The sequence below is a fragment of the Crocuta crocuta genome, unplaced genomic scaffold (assembly GCF_008692635.1).
Source record: "Crocuta crocuta isolate KB4526 unplaced genomic scaffold, BGI_CrCroc_1.0 scaffold262, whole genome shotgun sequence".
Lineage (NCBI taxonomy): Eukaryota > Metazoa > Chordata > Mammalia > Carnivora > Hyaenidae > Crocuta > Crocuta crocuta.
The window spans coordinates 2,033,214-2,055,164 of NW_027528869.1; the positions used below are offsets into that span (position 1 = coordinate 2,033,214).

At 39.8% G+C, this 21,951-nt stretch overlaps 1 long non-coding RNA gene across 3 annotated transcripts in view; it reads right to left on the reverse strand.

Moving 5' to 3' along the window:
* The window catches only part of LOC144225256 (uncharacterized), a 111,295-nt gene that overhangs the window by 43,355 nt on the left and 45,989 nt on the right, over positions 1–21,951 (reverse strand). Inside the window, exons 2-4 of one of the 3 annotated variants that reach the window (XR_013333255.1) lie at positions 20,295–20,399; positions 19,458–19,658; positions 18,325–18,392 (exon numbers count right to left, since the gene is read on the reverse strand). The exons of 1 other annotated variant lie outside the window; for it this stretch is intronic. This is a non-coding gene — a long non-coding RNA (uncharacterized LOC144225256). Of the gene's footprint in view, positions 1–18,324; positions 18,393–19,457; positions 19,659–20,294; positions 20,400–21,951 lie in introns of those variants that run through there. One more of the 3 variants, XR_013333253.1, reaches the window with a different exon arrangement.

Below are 21,951 nucleotides of genomic sequence, written 5' to 3' on the forward strand. Positions count from 1 at the left end.
TGGGGAGATAAAACCCCTCCATCATGCCCTCTGCCCCGTCTGGAACAGGGCTACACATGAACTCTGAATCTAACTCTCAGTTTCTTTAGGGTTATGTTGATGAAAGAAGTAATTTTATTGTTTTCAGTGCAAGTGGCATTTAAACCCGCCCCATGTAGTAGAGGTGAGATTTGTTCAGCTCTCACACTCCCAGGGAGTACATGATCAAGATTTCCTTAGAGACAGGAAGACAATTTGGATCAGGTTGTCCAGCTCTATTTTGCTTCTTAGAATAATTTGTAGCTATGAGCAATGCCATTGCAATTCCAAGACGTAGGTTTATTTAAGCAAACCTAATAAATTTTTCCCTAGGTTTCCTGCTTTCCAGCTTGGGGGCTTGATTAGTGTCATAATCAATTTATCAATGATCTGAGGCCAAAGGGATTTTGATCTCAATCTTACCCTGCTTCAGCTTCCTCTCATTTAGGCAGAAAATTAAGGAAATGGGTTGATTAAATAGGTTTTTCAAATAAATCTATTATCTTTTTATACAGATCAAGTAATAGCAGGTCAACTGAAATTTCACTATACCCATATGGCAAACTACTGGAAGAGGTAATTTTTTTTTTTTGGTTTATTTGTTTTTGTTTTTTGTTTTTTGAAGGGAAGAGAAGCTGGGCACTGCCTATAAAAACCTTGTTCTTTTCATCCTCTGACAAGGATTCCCAAAGGAAGATCCTGTGGGACACTATCTACACCAGGAGGAAAACAAACAAAAGCCCATCCTGCTTTTGAAGTTTATCACTTTTAAAATATTGCTATTATGCTGATAAGCCCTTTTGAGATTGGCCTTTTTTTTCCTCTCATGGATATTCTGATAATGTTCAAATCAGAAGCAAAACAAAGTCACCTTTGGGTTTTTTTTTGTTTTTTTTTTTGTTTTTTTGAGAAGGGTATTTCACTGAAAGCTAAATGCCTCAGTTCAAGAAGAGACCAGCAAGGTAGTCTGGCATTTAGCTCTGCAACCAGGTAGCCCTGGTGGTACAGCTTGATGGTCTCCACAAGAGAGTCTGTCCAAACTTCAGTATATGCCATTAGACGCAATCCCAAGCATTGTCTACTCTACCAGCAGTGCTTTTCCTCCACTCCTGCTCTCTAGAAAAATGTATGTTATAGCTCAGCCTACTGAGAAAATGTTCATTTTATTTCCTAACCCTCATGACTAATTTGAAAATAAGAGATAATGCTTCTGGAGGAAGTGGGTAGAGAAGGAATTTCTTGCTGCTATTGGAATTTAAGTGGGATATTCCTAGCATTTCCCTAGCAAGAGGCATTCAGCAGAATCAAAGAGGTGTCACACATTTAACAAGCAACTGTTGGAGACCCACAATGGTAGACATTCATTAGCCCTCGGACTCAAGAAAGAACATCAGGAACAGTATTACTGACTGAATATTATTTATCACTTATAAATCCTGTTCTGGTGTTTACAGGAGAAAAGTTTGCTTTGTCCTGTTCCCATATAGCCCAGTTGCAATATTTTCATGTTAAGTTGTGAATGCCAGTGGAACAGGATCTGAGTAGATAATTCATGGAAGAAAATTGAACAGCCAAAAAAATTAAAAACCATATGAAAAAAAATGTTCAGCCTCATAACTAATAAAAAAATCCAACTTTGAGCATCAATGATATATAACCCAATTTAGTCTTCACAGGGGAAAGCCTAAATCCTTCCTAATGCTTTGAATTTCTTCAGAATCACTTACAATTCTTTATAAATCTCATTCCACTTTGGCTCCATGAATTCAGTGCATGAATGGAGCACCTTGCCATTTCATAATGCTGTCCTTTTTGCAAACAATGTGCAAAAGGCATGGACCATATCCTCTTTTCTTAATTTTCACATAAAGAACAGATTTACCAGAGGTTCGTAGGGACAGAGAGGTTGTGAGTCACTATTTTTCTAAGCCCTACATGCTCCCTCTATTTTCAGAATCCCTATCCTCGAATTCAGCCCAACCCCTCCTCCTTAACCCATATCCCTCCACCCCTGCCCTGAATCTTCTACCTACACACATTAAAACTCAACTTCCCCCAATCTTTCCTGCCATTGTGCATCCCCCTACTTGGTTCAAGGTTTCCTGAGTCACTGATTTTTTCCTAAATAATAAATCACTATTCTGTGTCCCACCTTCACAGAAAAACCAACCGACAGACTTTGAAATTTCCTGCCTTGCCTATCTGTCAACTCCACAAGGTTCTCTGAAAAGAATGGAAGGGTTAGATATTTGTTTTCTCATCAGTTTGAATTAGGCCACTTCCTTTAAAAAGCAGGACCTGCTGCAATCAGTTCTGACTGTAAGTAACACTTTTCTCTCTTTTATATTAGATTAAGTTAGGTTTTCACAGTAATAATACTCAATGCTACTGAGGGAATAGTAATATAGTCGCATTCACACGTAAGTACTAGGTGCCCAAATTGATTAAAAAAATTTCTGAAAGCAATATAAAAAGAGTATTAACATCAGGACATTTATTTTGAGGCTAGTAATTCACTTCTAGAAGTTTATGCTAGAAATAGCAATTAATGAATTAAGCCTTATTTGTAAGGGTGTTTCTTTCAGTATGGTTTATGGTAAAAAATTAAAACATCCAATGATAAAAGAATAATTGAATAAATCATGGTTTATTCATACAAAATACAACCATTAAAAATTGTTCTTTTGAGGAAACTATACAGATTGCGAAAATGTTTTATTCCTGTCTCTGGACTTAAGCTCTCTAAAAACACAGTTAGTTGATGACTAATTTATATTTGTACCTCCCAAAGTTCCAGCAAGAGTCTTCCACGTGATACCTGTACAACAGATATTTGTTGAATGATGAATAAATGAATGAATAAACAAGTGAGTTTTGGCTTGGTGAAATTCCCTTTCTTTTCTTCTAACACTCTGTGATTCTACATGATCTTTCCTCTTTCAGAGTGTACAATTTAAATGGGGAGACAAGATAAACACAGATAGTCACAGCGAACAAAAAAGCACTCTACAATGAAGTGCTGGCTTCTGGTTTCTGGTTCTGCAAGTAAACAGCTTAAAGTTGCCAGTCCATCCTAACAAAAAGTAAAAATCTGAACAGACAGAAAAATCAACAACTCCTAACAAATCTGTTAGAGAGGGGAGGACACAGGGCAAACAGCTGCCCCAGGATTAAGAAGACAGATAGGTAAATAGAGGGAGTCACAGCTTCCCAGAGCAGAGACTCACAAGCAGAAATCATGGGAACAAGTGCCAGGAAGGAAAACCTGAACTGTAATTGACAAATTGCTGGAGGCTCAGTGCAGACAACTCTGAAAGTTATAATAAAGTACTGAATTATGTTCTTACTGTGGGGAAAGGAGGGAGGGGGGGGCGCAAGAAAATGTCTTGGTGAAAACTCATAAACCCATCTCCACTGTTTGAATAGAGACCCAAGAATATTAGCTACTAACCTTTCAACAGTTACATAGTATTCACAATCAAAGGACAGCACATTTGTCCAAAAAGATGAACATCTTTCACTCATACTCTTACTCACTCCAGCAGTTTGAGGAGAGGAACATAGCTAAGGAATCCATGAAGAATTCAGACTCGCACCTATAAGCCTACAGTCCCTTCTTTTGTTGAGGTGTTAGTCTTGAAGCCAGGTTTTCAACAAAGCAAGGTCTTTGTAAAATTACCTGGTTTAATATCCTCTAATACAACATACTCAGCAAAGAAAAATTTCAGTAGTTAAGGTGAAATTAAAATAAAAGATAGACACTCTGTATCTATGTATGCACCATAGCCTTTTGGAGAATCATAAACTATAATAATATCTGATTTTTTTTTTTGCTTCCCCCCAGGACAATTTTTACTCCCTTGGGGGCAATATCATCCCCACTGAGAATAAATAGTCTGCACTATTCCTGTGGGGAAAAAAGCAATTTAAAATACAATGCTGTTAAAATGCAGCACTGGATCTGTAGGGTTATCTTGGTATGAAAGATTCACAGCGTAAGTAAAAGGCAGCATATGATTTTCTTAAGCATTTGATCCAATCAGTTCATTGTTTCCCCGCCCCCCCCAATCATTCCCATTTCTTTGAAACTTTGAGGAGGTGGAGTGAGAAGTAACATTCACAAAAGAAACAAAACTTTGAGAACCGAAAAATAACCAATGATTAAATTAGAGATAAAATTCGCCATCTATTCTAGCACTCCCAACATGCCTTTGATAGATTGCTATTGGCAGTTCTATATGCAGTGCCTTGCATTTCTCACTCTCCCCCTCCCCATTCTCTCTCAATCATTCATTCTGCATATAACATACACAGCCACATATCTATATTACTGAGAAAGGATCAATCATTTTTTCCCTATGCTGCAGAGACATACAATATTTATCACAGGTTATAGAAGAGAAGAAAAGAAAAATCTAAGAACATTCCCTTCAGCTGTATTTCTGTTGTGGAAGCAGGAGCATGCCAGTCCTCTTCGTTTTGCTCCGTTGTCAGCTCGGTCCAGAACAATCTGTAGTGCAACAAGGCTGATAAAGTTAGGTACCCACTGGCCATTGGAAAGAAACACAGATCTAGTTATTGGTGATCTTCCTCACTGTATTAAACACATCTCCCATTAGGCAACCTCCTTTCCATTCCTTTAAACCTCTCAATACCTTGTAAATCAAATATTTATCAACTGAGAACCTCTTTTTTAGCTGTCTGATGTTTCAGCTCTGACAAAGTTGGACACTAGCCAATTGGTAAAGAAACCTGTGAAAGGGAATCAGCCACAAGAAAAAAGAAAACTCTATTTCATTTTTATTTCACAGGAACAAACTGCCAACAACTCTCTGCCCTGATTTTTTTCTTTCAAATTTCCCTTGTAAAAACACTTGCCTGGAATGAGTAGGAGTGGCCATTCAGTGACTCAACACGTATTTACTGAACCTTCAACAGCTGGGCCATACATCTCTGAGTCCCTGGCATCCCTATTAAAAAGTTGCTGAACTGCTATTAAGGTGGCCATGGTGACTAGTAAACGACTCATAAAAGTATGTGCACAAGACGTCGCGATTTCCAAAGGTGGATCAGGATCAGTTTAACAAACCGTATGCTTGGGGAGCTATTTATGGAAATCTTTCCGAAGGAGACAAGTCCTGAACCCCGACTTACAACAGGAGAAGAAATCCATATGGTGAGTGGGCAGAGAGAGGTGACGAATCTACATGAAGGCACAACTGGCATATTTCCAGGAAAAGTCATTGCTCCAACAAAATTACCATGTAGATGGACCACATTTAAAATAAGTCAGAACTATTTCTGGTTAAGAGAAATGTTAGACAGTTCTGGCCCAAGTCAGAAATGTTAGAGCTGCTCTGACTGCAACCTATCATCTATAGATGGTAGCCAATAGTAATACATCAGCGATTATCTTCAGTTAAACAAAGGGCATCATCTTGCATTCACTGCAGTTACTGGCTTATTGACTTTCAAAAGGACATGGTCGACACACTGAACACATACTGGGTTATCCAGGACCGAACTTCTTCCCCTATTTTGTTCTACATTCTGATACACAACAGAATGACTAGTGGCAATTTTTAAACATGTGTACTCCCAGGAACCGCAACTGGAGTTTCAATCTGATGGATCTAGGGGTAGAACCAGGATATCTGTGTTTTTCAAAAACTGCAGGTGATCCTAAATTTTACCACAGTTGCAGGCAATGGCTCAGCATAGTTTCTTATCGCAACCAAGATCCAAAATACCGGGCTTCAGCTTGCTACATGAGCCATGTTTACACAGCTTTGAAAGTTGGTCCTTCGGCTTACCATCGATTTTCCATTTTCAGAATCTACATTCCCCATTGGGAAAGGAAAAGTAGTGACTGCTCCACTTCCCAGATGCTACAGCCAATGATTTCTGCATAAGTGTCTTAGTCCCTTCTCAGAAGATATGAACAGACACTTCTCCAAAGAGGACATCCAGATGGCCAACAGACACATGAAACGATGTTCAGCATCCCTCCTCATCAGGGAAATACAAATCAAAACCACACTGAGATACCACCTCACGCCAGTCAGAGTGGCTAAAATGAGCAAATCAGAGAACTCTAGATGCTGGCGAGGATGTGGAGAAACGGGCACCCTCCTACACTGTTGGTGGGAATGTAAACTGGTACAGCCCATCTGGAAAACAGTGTGGAGGTTCCTCAGGAAACTAACAATAGAACTCCCCTATGACCCAGCAATAGCACTGCTAGGAATTTACCCAAGGGATACAGAAATGCTGAGGCATAGGAGCACATGTACCCCAATGTTCATAGCAGCACTCTCCACAATAGCTAAAACGTGGAAAGAGCCTAAGTGTCCATCAACAGATGAATGGATCAAGAAGATGTGGTTTATCTATACCATGGAATACTACATGGCAATGAGAAACAATGAAATCTGGCCATGTGTAGCAACATGGATGGACCTTGAGGGTGTTATGCTGAGCGAAATAAGTCAGGCAGAGAAGGACAGATACCATATGTTTGCACGTATAGGAGGATTAGGAGGAACTTGACGGAGGAACAAGGGGGAGAAGAAGGGCGGAAATGGTGGGGGAAAGGGAGAGAGGCAAACCATGAGACACTCTTGAATGCTGACAAAAACTGAGGACTGATGGATGTGGGGGGAGGGGGGATGGGCACGGAGGAGGACACTTGTGGGGATGAGCACTGAGTGTTATGGAAACTAATTTGACAATAAACTATTTGTAAAAAAAAAAAAAAAAAAAGAATGTACTGTGATGGGGAAGGACAAAGGACCTTCCCAGACAACAGAGTCAGAGAAGGTCTTTCTAAAGTGATGACTTTTAACATATAAGCTATCAGCTAAAGGGTAAGAAGACAATAGCCATATAAAGAATGAAGAGGAAAGTGTTTCAGGCATGTGAGAAAACCTGAGTCTGGAAAGAACCTAACCATCGTCGGCCATCTGTAAAATGATGAAACTGAGCTACATGGTTTTAAATGATACTTCCTGCTCTAAAATTCTATAAAGAACAGACTCAAGTAATTAGTAAGTAGGGAAATGAAAACCATTAAGCAAAGTATTTTATTCCAATCTGATAGACATACTAAAGTTAGAGATAGAAAAGATCTGTTTGTCTAATTTCAATTCCACCAATTGGTTTAATGACCCAGAAATAAGGTTACTCACCCTTTCATATTAGTATAACCAGGCACCTCTATTCACAGATCATCTATATGGCATTTTTTGAAAACATCACTTTAAAAGAGAAAGCTTAATGGACAAAAAATACATAATGTATAAAGAAGACAGGAATCAATTATTCTCATTAGTCAAAAAGACAGAACAAGAAGAAATGGCTTTTAAGCTATAGTAGAGAAAACTTGGGTTAAATAGAGCAGAACCTCACTAATTCTCACTTCAATAATTTTCAACCCTATAATTTCCAGAAAGAAAACTAGTAGTTTTAGTTATAATGTTCAATAAACATTTAAAAGCACAAAGGTAGATAGAGAGCCCCGGTGAATTAGGTTCCATTACTCACCAAAATATACTACAAGAATGTTCGCTAGATAGATTCCTATGTAATGTGCCTAATAAAGCAAGTCCTATGTCAAAAGTATTAAGCTATATAAATTTGGCTATGGCAGTCTTCCGTTCTTATAAAACTTTCCCTCTCACTGGGCTCTTTTTTTNAGTTTGTTCTAGTTTTGAGAAGTATGCTGGTGCAATTTTGATTGGGATTGCATTGAATGTTTAGATTGCTTTGGGTAGTAATGACATTTTATTTATTCTTCCCATCCATGTCATTGAGCTCTTATTCTTAAAACCAGTAAGTCACTGGGCAGCTTTCCATATCATATGTGAATTGAAAATCAGATATCAAAATATCCTCTTTCCATCAGGAATGATATGGTTTGTTTTGTAACAGTTTCTATGTATTTTACATAGATACACAAATCACATAGAAAGATGAAAACTTCTCTACAGTGTCATCTTTCCTATATATTCAGAATACAAAGGAAAACACCAGTTAAAAATAAAACAAAAAGTAAATGATGTAAAAAAAAATCATAAATGATATCATGTATATTTTAGCATTTAAGAGGTTGTTTGTCCTCTTCAGCTAGAAAATTCATGCCTGTGTTTGGGCATAGAGTTACCCATCACTGGATCAGTGTTGTTGCTTTTTTAATATTTTTAATGTTTATTTTTGAGAGAGAGAGAGAGACAGAGACAGATACAGAGACAGAGCGTGAGCAGGAGAGGGGCAGAGAGAGTTGGAGACACAGAATCCAAAGCAGGTTCCAGGCTCTGAGCTGTCAGCACAGAGCCCTGTGTGGGGTTCGAACTCATGAACTGCGGGATCATGACCCGAGCTGAAGTCAGATGTTTAACTGACTGAGCCACCCACTCTCCCCTGAACCAGTGCTTCTTAATCAGTCTTTCACCACATTCTGATGGGCTGCCAACACTCCATGGGCATAACAGCCATATGTGATCCAAATGTGAGAAGCATCTGTGTTAAAACTGAGGATATATACTATTGTGTGACAGCCAATGTCTCATCAGATAAAATACCATAGAGGACTACAATTTGCTGGGAGTAAAGAAAAAAAGCAAAAGGCATAGCATAATAGCAAAGCAGGTAATGCCACGCAAATGCTACTAGTAATGTCTGACAACATTTACTGAGCAATCACTACATGCCTGATGCTCTTGAACCACGTTGACTACTTCCTTCAATTCTCCCAAGAAGCTGCAGGGAGGTATTTATGTTTTTCCTAGTTTTAAGACCAGGAAATAGAGACTCAGGAAGATTAAGTAACTTTCCCAATTTCAAACATAAAATGATAGAGCTAAGGATTGAATCCAGGCAATCTCACTCCAAAGCCTATTCTCTTAACTTATACATTGTAATTCAAGTTATTAGGGCATCAGATAGCACTTCTTGTCATATTAAACCAATCTACTTCATTATGTTTGGTTATGCTCCATTTAAAGACATCTTATGCCCCCCGTATTCAACCCATGTCTGGTGGACAAAAATCAAAGGGATTGCTTCCAAATTGAAAAGTGCATACCCCTTCCTCTGTGATCATTTGGCAGTAAGGCTTATTGCCCCCTAAGGTAGAAGGCCCACTTGACACATAGGAAAAAAAAAGTTCATCCCTTTCAGCCTAAGGAATTGTGGAAAGAATTTAGAAGACTGAGGTAGAAAAGGAAAGCAGATATCAGAACCCTTTGTTGTTTTCTTCCCCTACCTCTGCCTTCTCAAAACCTTATGAAAGTAGTGGGATGGGTGCAGGGAAAGCTGGAGAGACCCATAGTTAGTTATGTAAGAGCCCAAGAGTATAGAGGTTTTTTACTCTGCCTCTTATTTATGAGTCTAGGAAGAAACTGCCTTATGCATTGCTTTTGGTCTGTGAGTGGCTGCAGTAATGTAATGCCAATGACTCATCACCGCCAGGCAAAAGGAAAGCCAGAGTTCAGTTCTCAGGCTCATCAGAGAACCTTCAGTTCTCAACAGAGAATCCTCAGTCTCTGATGATAGACTGAGAAGCTGGACGGCAAACTCCCCACATGCTCACAAAGGAAAACAAGGATATTACTTGAGTTTTACCCAAACAGAGAGAGAATGGGTCAAACCAATACCACATTTCAGCAGAAGACACCATTAGGACAAAAAAAAAAATTAGGAAAAGCTGTTCTTAAGCACACAGGCCCACGAGCAACTCAGGGCAACCACCTCTCCGCAGACACTAGCAAGGATGCAAAAGATAGTGACTCGCTGTCAGGTAAGCAACTACCTCCTTCATGTACCTTAATTCCACCTTCAAGAAAAGATGGGTATAATGGTTTGGCTGTGTGCCCCCCCCAAAGAAAGATACGTTGAATTCCTAACCCCCCAGTACCTCAGAATATGACCTTATTTGGAAACAAAGTCATTGCATGGTAATTGACTAAAATGAAGTGATATTGGAATAGAGTGAGCCCCTACTACAATTTGAATGGTGTCCTTATAAGAAGACAGTCATGTGATGACAGAGACACACAGGGAGAACACCACGTGATGATGAAGCAGAGACTGGAATTATGAGCTGCAAGCTAAGGAATGCCAAAGGCTGCTAACATATGACCAGAAATTAGGAATAAGCATGGAAGGAGTCCCCTAAAGTTGCAGATGGAGTATGGCCCTGACAGCACCTTGATTTTGGACTCCCAGCCCTCAGAGCTGTGAACCAATACATTTCTTTATTTAAAAAAAAATTTTTTTTTTTTTTAGAAAGAGAGAGAGAGAATATGGGAGGGGCAGAGAGAGAGGGAGAGAGAGGATCCCAAGTAAGCTCTGCACTGTCAGCACAGACTCCAATGTGGGGCTCTATCTCACAAACTGTGAGATCATGACCTCAAAATCAAGAGTTGGATGCTCCAAGTGAACCAATACATTTCTATGTTTTAAATCACCCAGTTCGTAGTACATTGTTATGGCAGTCCTAGAAAACTAAGATAATAGGTATAGAGATGGAATTCCAAAAGACTGGGAATTTTATTTGAGTCATCTCCACAGAGGTCAATTTTCATGAAGACTCTAACCACTAGACTAAAATATAGGTGGCTATTTCCCTGCCACAATCCAGTGGGAAGAAAGCTTGTGAAGAACAGACTACTATTGCAAATTTTAGAATTTACGTTTTCTTTGCGTATCGAAAGTGTTTGTGACCTTACGTCATGTGACGTACTAAAATTGTCTGAACTTTTTGTTTCATACGTCAATTGGAAAACATGGTCAGGGCAGGAAGGAGTCCAATGCTGTTGAATGGCACCAAATGAATAGCATGATAGAAAAGAACATTTTCTTTCCTCAGTTTTTCCAATTTGCTTATTTAAACAACTTTTTGTGTTGTAACCCCTTTCAGTGCATTGCCAGAAAGTCTAGTATCACAAAGGGTGTTGACACACAGATGTCTGAGAACCTCTGCTCATTATCCTCTCCTTTGGACACACTGTCAGCCAGACTCACTTATTAAACACTCATGATTGGGCCCTACAGATATGAAATCAGAATGTTATAATCGCTCTGTTCAAGAAACAGTCAAGTAAATCACGGACTATAGGAGAGTGTGTTAATCATGTGGCAGGATGTTATTTGTTAAATAACTTCGCCAAACTGAAATACAACACAGAAGGAGAGAAGGCAGACAGTGAAAGCCTATATAGGACTCTGAAAGATTGCCTACTTTCCCAGGCATGGTCGTAGCAGGGGCCTGAAGGGTCCATGTGGGTGATGGAGTAGATTCATTTCCTGGGGAATCCTGTAACTACACACCACAAACGAGGTGACTTATAACAACAAAAATGCATTTTCTCATAGTTCTGGACACCAGAAATCCAAAACCAGAGTCTCAGCAGGGTCATGCTTCCTCTGAAGGCTCTAGGGACGATCTGGTCCAGGCTCTCTCCTAGCTTCTAGTGTTTGTCAGCAATCTTTGGCATATCTTGGTTTGTAGACACGTCACTCCAATATCTGCCTCTTTCTTCACATGACTTTCTTCCCTGTGTCTCCAAATTTCTTTCTTTTTATAAGGATTAAGTCCCACCCTAACCCAGTATGACCTCATTGTAATTTGATTTACTTCTGCAAAGATCCTATTTCCAAATCAGGTCATGCTCACAGATACTATGAGTTATAACTTTAACATATCTTCTGGTGGCACAATTCAAGCCAGAGCATGGGGAGATAGATGTTTAGTAGATGCTGCTTTTTAGAGAGGACATCAGAATCCTTTTTTGTCTCTCTCCAGACCCTCCCCTCTGACCAAGCCTTTGCACCATGCAAGCCCCTAAAATTCAGCCTCCACTCCAGGGACAACAGAATAAACCTCAAATTGACTGACATTAATTGTTCATCTCCCTTGGAAGAAGAGATATTAATATATAAGTTGAAGTGCAGCATACTTACACTTTTTGCTTTCCTAGGATGGGAAATTCAGACAATGCAATACATTTGAGGAGGCGTGCAGAATATTTTTAGACCCCAGAAAAGATCAGGGAAATCAGAGTATGGGCTTGGGAGTGTTTATCAGAAACAGTCTTGATTCAAACCCCACTGGAAGAATAATAATTAAATACATAGCAATGAGGGATTTTAAAAAATGCAAGGAGCTTCCAGGCAGAGAACATGACCTCAGGCACAGAGGCAAGAAAGAGTATCCCAGGCACTGGCAATCTTTCAGTATGACTGATAGAAGGACTGTACGAGGAATAGTAGAAGGAGGTGAGGTCAGAGAAGTGAGCTGGGTCCAGATCATGCATGTCAGAAGGCTGGCTCCAGCAAATACATGAGGGAGGGTGTGAGAAAGACACTCCCGGGGACAGACTAGTGAACAGATCACTACAATAAATCTCACTAAAACAATGGAGACCTGAATGAGAGTGGTAGTGGGAGGCATGGAAAGGAAATGTATCTAATGAGAAGAAGAAAGTTAATGGGACTCCCAGATTTCTCAGCTGGATAACAAAGAACAGCAACTTTCAAAAAATTTTTTATCATGACCCACTAAGAAACATTTTACATTGAGACCCAGTGTACACACACATATACATACCTGTGTAGAACAGATACGGTAGTTTCATGGAACATTTGACCTTGCTACACCCAAGGCACTGTGGTGTGTTCTTCTCTGGTTTTGTTTTTAAATGCAGGTCACAACCCACCAAATTGATTTTTTAAAATATTTGTTTATTTTTGACACAAAGAGAAAGACAGAGCATGAACAGGGAGGAACAGAGAGAGAAGGAGACACAGAATCCAAAGCAGGCTCCAGGCTCTGAGCTGTCAGCACAGAGCTTGATGCAGGGCTCAAACTCATGAGACGTGAGATCATGACCTGAGCCAAAGTCGGATGCCTAACCGACTGAGCCACCCAGGCGCCCCCTGCCAAACTGATTTTACAGCCCACTAACAGATCACAATTGAAGAAGAAGTACTTAGGAAAACACTTACTGAGGGGTGGTGATGTTATCATAAAGAAGTAAATGTGAGATGAGGAGAAATTGAAGGAAAGGAGGGAAGATGAAGGATACGTTGTTTGTTGGGGACTAAAACTTGCTCAGGCTGTTTTTGTTGCAATACAATTGCCTGACGGCCTGACCTCTGGCTCCTATAGCTGAACGTCCAGGGAGGTTTATCTATAGAGGATTTGTTGGATCCACAAGAGGCAGCTCCACACTTCTCACTGGTGTGACCTCGCTTGCCACAAGAGGAGGAAATACTTTTCCCTCATCCTGTATACATGTTTACGCAAGTGTTGGACAAACAGTGAAGTTGATAAATGTTTGATGAAAAATTAATAAATGAACCCAAGGAAGGAAATGTACCCTCATGTGTTAAATTTCTTAAATGTTAAATGCATATTGATGGCAAAGAGATATGTTGGAGGTACAATTTTAAACTTCACAGTAATGCTTTTACTAGGTAGACGATGCATGTGATCAAAGAATCAAGTCCATAATGAGTTATTTTTGGAGAATATTTCTGTTCGCCGTATTAGTTTGCTTATAAATGACTGCTAATATAAGGGATACTCACTGACTATTCTACAACTCAAACTGCACACACACACACACACACACACACACACACACACACACACACCCCTCTATCTTTCCCTCCCTTTCAGCAGATTTTTCTCTGCCTCTTTCATTTTCCCACAGGCTGGTCCCAACTCCCTCACACACAAATTTCTCTGCAATCATGGACTCTCAAAGATTCCCTATTTTGCCACCAACCACCACTAATTGGCCCATCTATCTCAGAGTATAATTATGAAGATGGCTGAAATGTTCTCATGGCTTAGACCAGCAGGAAGTGCCTATTTCAACTCCAGTGGGGAACTATGTGTTCTGGTGGTGAGTCTCTTGTACTGATTTTGAACAACCACAAGAACTTGCTACATCATTGGCCATATAATGCCAATCACCATCTACACTTGTAAGAGACACGTCTCTATCTTCAGCTTCTACCACTCTTCTGAGTTCCAGAGCTATTTCTTATCTCCTCATGGAGCACTTCAATTTCAGTATGTCTAGACAGAATTCATTTTTCATGCCCCTCTCCCAACGCTCTCCTCCCTAAACTGGATCCATCTTTCACATTCTTAATCTTAGTTAATTGGAAGAGAGTGTTTTACAGTAAAGAGATAGAAAGTCAAAACAGCCACTGTCCCAGAATTCTATTGTCCTAACAGAAACTGCTCATCCTCATATGAGAAGGGGAGATTTAGGACTTTTTATCCAGAGAGCTGGTTGTATCAGACGCTTTCAATAGCAGACCATGTTGACCACAAGCAAAGCACTATTCACATGCTTACTGGAAAAAAATCCTTTAGACTGCCAAATTCAGCATGATCCCTCTCTTTGTTTCCCTTGTTTTTCTATAAATTCTATGAATTCTAGCATGCCAGATGAGTCAAGTCTGTCTAAAATGTGAAAATGTAAAGTTTCACTGAAGACTTCAAATCCCTTTTACCCAAAGGTAAGACTCTTAAAAAAAAAAAAAAAAGCCAAGTATTTCATCAACCCTGGAAAAATCAGATCCATAATCCCAGTGTGTTCACCTAACAACCAGGTGCTCATTTTAAGCATCTGTGTTCTTCACAAAACACCAGCTAGGCAGGCACTCATGGAAAGCTTTTGTTTGACTGTCACCATCTGATTAGATAAGACACATCTAGCCTGTTAATTGGTCTCTAGGCTTTATTCATCTATCTCTTATCACTAAACTTGCTGTTCCTAAGAAGGGAAAACAGAAACAATTCTCAAAAGCTGGTGAGTAGCTTCGTCAGGACTTTTAGCATTCGGTCCCAGCCTATGATGCTCAGCTGCTGGGCTAAACTGTAGAGTACCGAACTCTGATTTAAAAGTAGAGGATGATGTCTAATCTCTTTAGTGAGGCAGAAGGCATTTCTTTTCTTGTTGGTTATAGACTGATCGTTTGTGTCTTCCTGCCCCCAATCATATGTTGTAATCCTCACCCCCAATGTAATGGTATTAGAAAGCAGGGCTTTGGGGAGGTGATTCGGTCATGAATGAGGAGCCCTCATGAATGAGTTTATTGCTTTAATAGCAGAGACCCCGGTGAGCTTTCCCACCGCTTCCACCTGTGAAGACACAGCAAGAAGACGGGTGTCCACGAGCGAGGAAGCAGGCCCTCGTCAGACATCAGAGCTGCCGCCTCCTTGATCTTAGACCTCTCAGCCTCCAGAACTGTGAGAAACATGTTTGCTGTTTGGACCATCCATTCTATGGCATTTTGTTATAGCAGCCCAGAACGCCTACAACACCACCGAGAGGTACCACCTGGCTGAGAGAGATACCAAGTAATTTTTAAAATGATTACCCCTTAATCTGAAAACAGTAAATTAATCTCAATATCCAGTAATCACTGGTGTTTGCAAAGAAAGTGCCAGGCTATATGGTTTAATTGTCTAAAATGTCTGATGCAGTATTTGACAAACAGCAGATGTCCAATAAACGTTCCTGTCTTTTCTCTCACCTCCCTTCCCTTCCTTCTCTGGCCCCTCCCTTCCCTTCCCTTCCCATCTGTTTCCATTACCACCTTATTGTACGTGTACTGTACATATACAGACATACAAAACAGGCAGATGTGTATCTTATAAACCCAATTACTTTAGTCAAATAGGAAATCCTATTCAAGACAGGCATAGTTAGAAGTCTCCATATTTTTTTTCCCAGAAATGTTGGAAGGCTAAGGGAAGGAATATGGTTTTCTGTCCAGGTAGTCGTTTATACATCCTGTAGGAGAAAATAGTTCTACATCTCATGTTGGTGCCGCTCCCCAAATCTGAAAACTCTTAAATCAGTTTTTCCTTCAGTAGACTGAATCTGACCAGCCCTATCAGGCGAGAGGAATCAAACACTAGACAGAGTCTGAGCAAAACTGAAAGTGGGGAAAACCTCTTTTGCCTTTTTACCCTTGGTCTTAGAGGTGTAACCTTACCCCTTGCACCTGCCTGATCCTAGAAGTCTATCCTGAGCCCTTTGCTCTCCATGAAATAACAACTGTCCTGTCTTCATTCTTTAACACCATTGATGTTTGCCACAGTAGTAACTGCCTTGTTTCAGCGTAAAGCTTTGGGGTTTCACCAGCATTCCAACTGATATTTACTACTTGTAGGCTTCACAAGTCTGCACAGCAAGTAAAGTGATTGTCTCATTTAGGGTTTCAAGGTCATATGGCCATAATGTAAAGCAGCCTTCCTGTTGGCCTTAACCAAGATGACAGTATGAAAGGAGTGCTATATGGAAGTGCGTCTATTGAACAGAAAGACAGAGAAAGACTGAGACATGACTCTGAAATGAAAGTTCTACTCTCTTGCCATTAATCTTCTCTGGATATTTCTGGTTTATCTATACAGCACTAATGTCCTGAATTTCGAGAATTTTTAAAACTGCTCTAAAAAATAGACTAGCCTGTGGGGTTCCTGGGTGGCTTAGTCAGTTAAGTGCCTGACTCTTGATTTCAACTCATAATCTCACAGTTCAAAGGACCAAGCCTCACACTGAGCTCTGCACTGACAGTGTGGAGCCTATTTGGGATTCTCTCTCTCTCCCTCTCTCTCAGTCCATTCCCCACTCAGTCTCTCTCTTTCTCTCAAAATAAATAAATAAACTTTAAAAAAAAGAAAAACATTCTAAAAATAGACTAGCCTATGATTTAAGTTGGGAACTTGTATTTCTTTGGTTAAAACATCTTCTCAAGTCTTCTCTGACATGTATGCCCAGATTCTAATAATTGAGGAAGTTAATGGATAGATAAGTTAAATTTAGTGACTATTTCAACTATTTCTAGAAGGAAATCTGTAGGGGAGAAGAAAAGGAGGGAGGGAAAGAGGGAAAAGGAAGGAAAGAAGGAGGAAGGAAGGAAGGAAGGAAATCTTCAACCTTTATCTAAATACTCAGTATTAAATAAGTCATTTTGAGAACTAGATAGCAGAGTCAAATCGCTTTTTTGAATCTTGAAGTAAATTATCAGTCTAGTACAGACCAAGGCTAAGACAGATATAGCATTTAACTTCATGGGTGGCTATAATTTCTGGATTTGTGAGAGAGTGATTCCTGCTTAGTCTGTTCCAAAAAGGACATGAAGTTTCTTAAAGGCCCTGTATAAATCAATTCACAATCATACTGAGGTAGTTTGACTGTGACTCCAAAATGTCTGAGTTTCATTTTCTCCCTGTTAGAGATGAAACCACTGACATTCATCTTTTATGGACATTTCCAGCTAAAGACTTTTTTTGGTAAGTTAAAATTTGAAGAGCATGAAAGAGAAATTATTCTGATTTATGATGACTTCCAATCAGGACCAATTAAGAGAAAATGAACCAGGGAAATTGGAGTGGGGAAGGGAAATAAGATCCAGCAAAAGTGAAAGAATTTAAACCTAAGTTTTCTTTCACTGTGATCCCCTGGGTAGAATCAAGCAAAGGCAGCTTCAGGATCAAGGGTCGCGTGCCCCTAGGCTTCGCCCACATCAGGCTTTTTCATTTCTGAGCTTGCTCTAGGCACGAACAACTTTGCTTGGGATTAGTCTACACGTGCCCTACCCTTTGCTCAGGAGTTTATCAGATGTACAGAAATGTTTGTCCTTTATTACAATATTCAAGTAGAAATGGAAAACAAATTCTTCTAATATTACCATATGCTCCATTCATTTCTCACTTGGTTCCTACCTAAACACCTTGTGGTTTCAAGTTGAAGATCCAAGGCCTCAAATTTCACACTTTTTTTTTTTTAAAAGTATTTATGTCCATACTGCCTTCAGATGTGAGCCTAGAGGCTTCTGTGCTGGGTAGGTGCTTTAGAGAGTCCCCATAGCACACTGTGCTTGCATACAAATAAATGTCTTAAGGGCTGCATGGGTGTCTCTCTCTCCCTTGGGATCTGGCATGGGCATAGCACCTCTTATATCCGAAACATCCACCCTCATGAGCAACACTTGTGAGAAACACTTTTCATCCACCATATCTGCCACACATACAGTAACTTCATTCCCTTGCTATAAAAGTTTGTGGGTTGAAGGCACCTGGGTGGCTCAGTCAGTTAAGCGTCTGACTCTTGATTTTGGCTCAGGTCATGACCTCCCGTCGTGGGATTGAGCCCCCGAGTCCGACTGGGATGCTTGGGATTCTCTCTCTCCCTCTCTCTCTCTGCCCTTCCCCCACTTGTGCAAGCACGCTCTCTCTCTCTCTCAAAATAAATAAACGTTACATACATACATACAAGTTTGTGGGCTGCGCCTCTGCTGATGAATGGGCTTTGTTTTGGAGTGTGAGGATTTCAGGAGTAGAGGTGCTGACAAGACAAGACAAATTAATTAACCTGTCAAATGTTTCCTCTGAGGTAGCGTGAACACCAAAGGTTATTGCATAACAAAGTATTATTTCCCAGTAATGCTAAGTGTTTTCTTGATTTTCTTTGTGTTCCAATTCATGGTTCCAGAGGTACTCACCAATTAGTACAATATATGCAGCCGCTGCACATGATAGCTGAGAAACAGTTTACAGTCTTAAACGATGCACATTACTCTTCCATCTGTGTGTGTATAATTAATATAAACATATACACATAGGCACACAGACGGAGAAATAGACATACACCAAGATTTTTCAACCCCTGAACCATTTACATTTGGTTTAGGATATTTCTCTGAGATGCTTTTGGTCTTTTATTTTATTTTCGCAGAGAAGGGATTACTTTTCTGTGCACTGCAAGATATTTAGATTTAGCAGCATCTCAGGTTTCCATCCACTAGAAGCCAGTAGTTTCTCTCTAGCCCTGCTCGTGATGATCAAAAATGTCTACAGACACTGCCAAATCTGCCCAGTTGAGAACCCCTAGGCTAGACATTATGCACATGCAACATGACATTGTTTCATTACCTTTGCCACCTGATGGATATTGAACTCTGGGATTGTGAATAGTTCTGTCTAAAAATATTTAATAAGATTTAATTAAATATTTTAAAAATTAAATTTAAAGTGTCAGCACTACTAAATAACATTTTAAATTTTGATATCCATTCATTATAATTTGTATTTTGCCTTTTAATTCTAATAGGTTTTTAATATTTTAGGAGACTGTAATTTTTTGCAAGCATATATGAAAAAGGGTTTAATTTTTTGTTTTGTACATTCACTTGAAATTCTATTTTTTGATAAAAGTATATTGAAATGTGCCTTATATGGATTACATTTTATTTTCAATTCAAAAATGATAGAAATAGAAATTACCACAGCAAATCTCAGAAAACAAAACAAACGACTAAAAGCATAAATAGAAAATCTTTAAAAGGTGGACTGCTTACATTTTTACAACGAGGAGCAATGAGTGAGTAGACATGTGTTAAGTATCACTCACCGTTTTAGCTGTGTCATCTTGAGTGAGGTATGGTAAGGCCAGATGCAGATTAAGAGAGATAAACCAAGAAGAGTTTACAGTTTTGCTACACAGTTCCCTGGGGAGAACGCCACATGCCATAGAAGACCACAGAGGGGAACCAACCAGGTCCATCATGTGGGCTAAGGTGGATACTGGGACCGAGCACCTTCGTTGTGGTTCCTGTGGGAAGGAAAGCATGAGGTGGGAAAAGCTGATGTAGGATTTGCTAATTTCAGTACATTTGTCAGGCTCTGGAGCAGATAGGTTGTCTCTGGTTATGTGGCATCTGGCTTCGGGGCAATTAAACCACGTATATAGTGGCCTGGAATGTGACACCCCCATATAAAGCAGGTGCTTGCAGATGTGAGCTTAGCTGCTCAAGATAGGGAACTTCCAGCCTCTAGCCAGGGCCTCAAAACTAGGTCTAAAAGAATTTTTAAAAACTATATTACACCACGCATTGAATTCAGAAACAGGATCTTAAAAATTCTTTATCTGATAAAGATGTAATTACTGATGATAACAATTAAATGAGCAAGAAAGTTGTTTTTTTTTTTTTTTCCTCCAAAGGCTGTAATTGGGGGGTGCCTGGGTGGCTCAGTCAGTTAAGCATCCGACCTTGGCTCAGGTCATGATCTCACGGCTCAGCTGGGCTCATGGGGTTGAGTCCTGCATTGGGCTCTGTGCCGACAGCTCAGAGCTTGGAATTCTGTGTCTTCCTCTCTCTCTGCCCCTCCCCCCTCGCTGTCTGTCTCTCTCTCTCAAAAAGAAAACATTAAAATAAAAATTTCAAAAAAGACAGTAAATGAAACAGACCATATGAAATCCTGGCAACTTCATCTTCTTCAATAAGTGATGATTTCATTACTGGATCAAACAATGCAAAGGAATGGAGGCCTCCTTATGAATTCTTGTTCCGGCCTGGAAAATGTTAGATGTGGATCTAATTTAACTTGATTCAAAAAGGATTTAAAATTACTGACAGAAATGTACATATACGAGGGAATAAATGATAAATGAGGAAATTACAATGAAGGGAAAATGAAGAGAGACATATCTAAAAATATATCCCTATTCTCCAGATAGCTAACTACATAGCAGTTTGTGTTTTTAGAGCTTAGATATTATAGCATTTGTAGAGAACGACCACAAATGTGACTTGCTAGTGACCAAAACAAAGAGAGAATCATTATTTGGGTAGGGGCCAAGAGCAGGCTGCTGGAAGACGGGCCACTTTGACATGAACATTACTTTGAGTTGAAAGTAATCAGGGCGCCTGGGTGGCTCAGTCGGTTAAGCGTCCGACTTTCCCACTTTCGCTCAGGTCATGATCTCGCGGTTCGTGGGTTCGAGCCCCGCGTCGGGCTCTGTGCTGACTGCCAGCTCAGAGCCTGGAGCCTGTTTCAGTCTGTGACTCCCTCTCTCTCTGACCCTCCCCTGCTCACGCTGTCTCTCTCTCTCTCCTAGAAATAAATAAAAAAACATTAAAAAAAAAATTTAAAAAGAAAGTAATCAAAACCCAGCAGTGCAGGAGAAGCTCTCTTCCTGCTCAACTGCTTAAATTTACTTGGAAAAGAGAGCCTGTACCAGGAAGAGAAGTATTAATAGAGACACACACCCCCTTTACCTGAGGAACTCATCTGCATAATAGGGCAACTTTGTTTTTCCAACCATCTCCTTTGACCTTATTGCTCCTCCCCTGCTCATGCTCTGTCTCTCAAAAATAAATAAACATTTCAAAACATCCAAAGATGAACATTTTCTAATATTTTCTTAACCATTAATTACAAACATTTGGTTAGGAAAACATTCTATAGGAATGCATACCTTAAATTTTAAACAATTGATTTTAAATTTTTTAAAAAAAAATTTTAATATTTATTATTAAAGAGACAGAGTGCAAGCACGGGAGAGAGGAGGGCACTGAATCTGAAGCAGGCTTCAGGCTCTAAGCTGTCAGCACAGAGCCCTATGCAGGGCTTGAACTAACAGACCATGAGATCATGACCTGAGCCAAAGTTGGCCATTTAACCAACTGAATCACCCTGGCACCCCATGATTTTAAAATATTTTCTACATAAAGGTTAGCAGACTTGGGACTCAAACAGACATAGGTCCAAATTCTAGCGCTACCAGTTACTGGTCAGGGACCTTACAAAACCATTTGATACCATGACCCTGAGTTTTCTTGCATGTGAAATAAGAATAATAATTATTCCTATGCCACTGGAATGTCCTGAAAATGGAATGAAACAATATATGTAGAGTGCTTGGCAATAATTAGTGCTTGGGAGAAGAGGATGGTAGTCGACATGGTCTACTTTTCTTTTATATCCACATTAAAGCAGATAAATCAGAGAAACAGCAAACCAAAATGCAAAGCAAAATTCAATATGTACAATGAAACTAGATAACTACATTTCTTTACAAACCTCAGAATACCATCTGGTAAGGAAAAACTACCACAGTCACA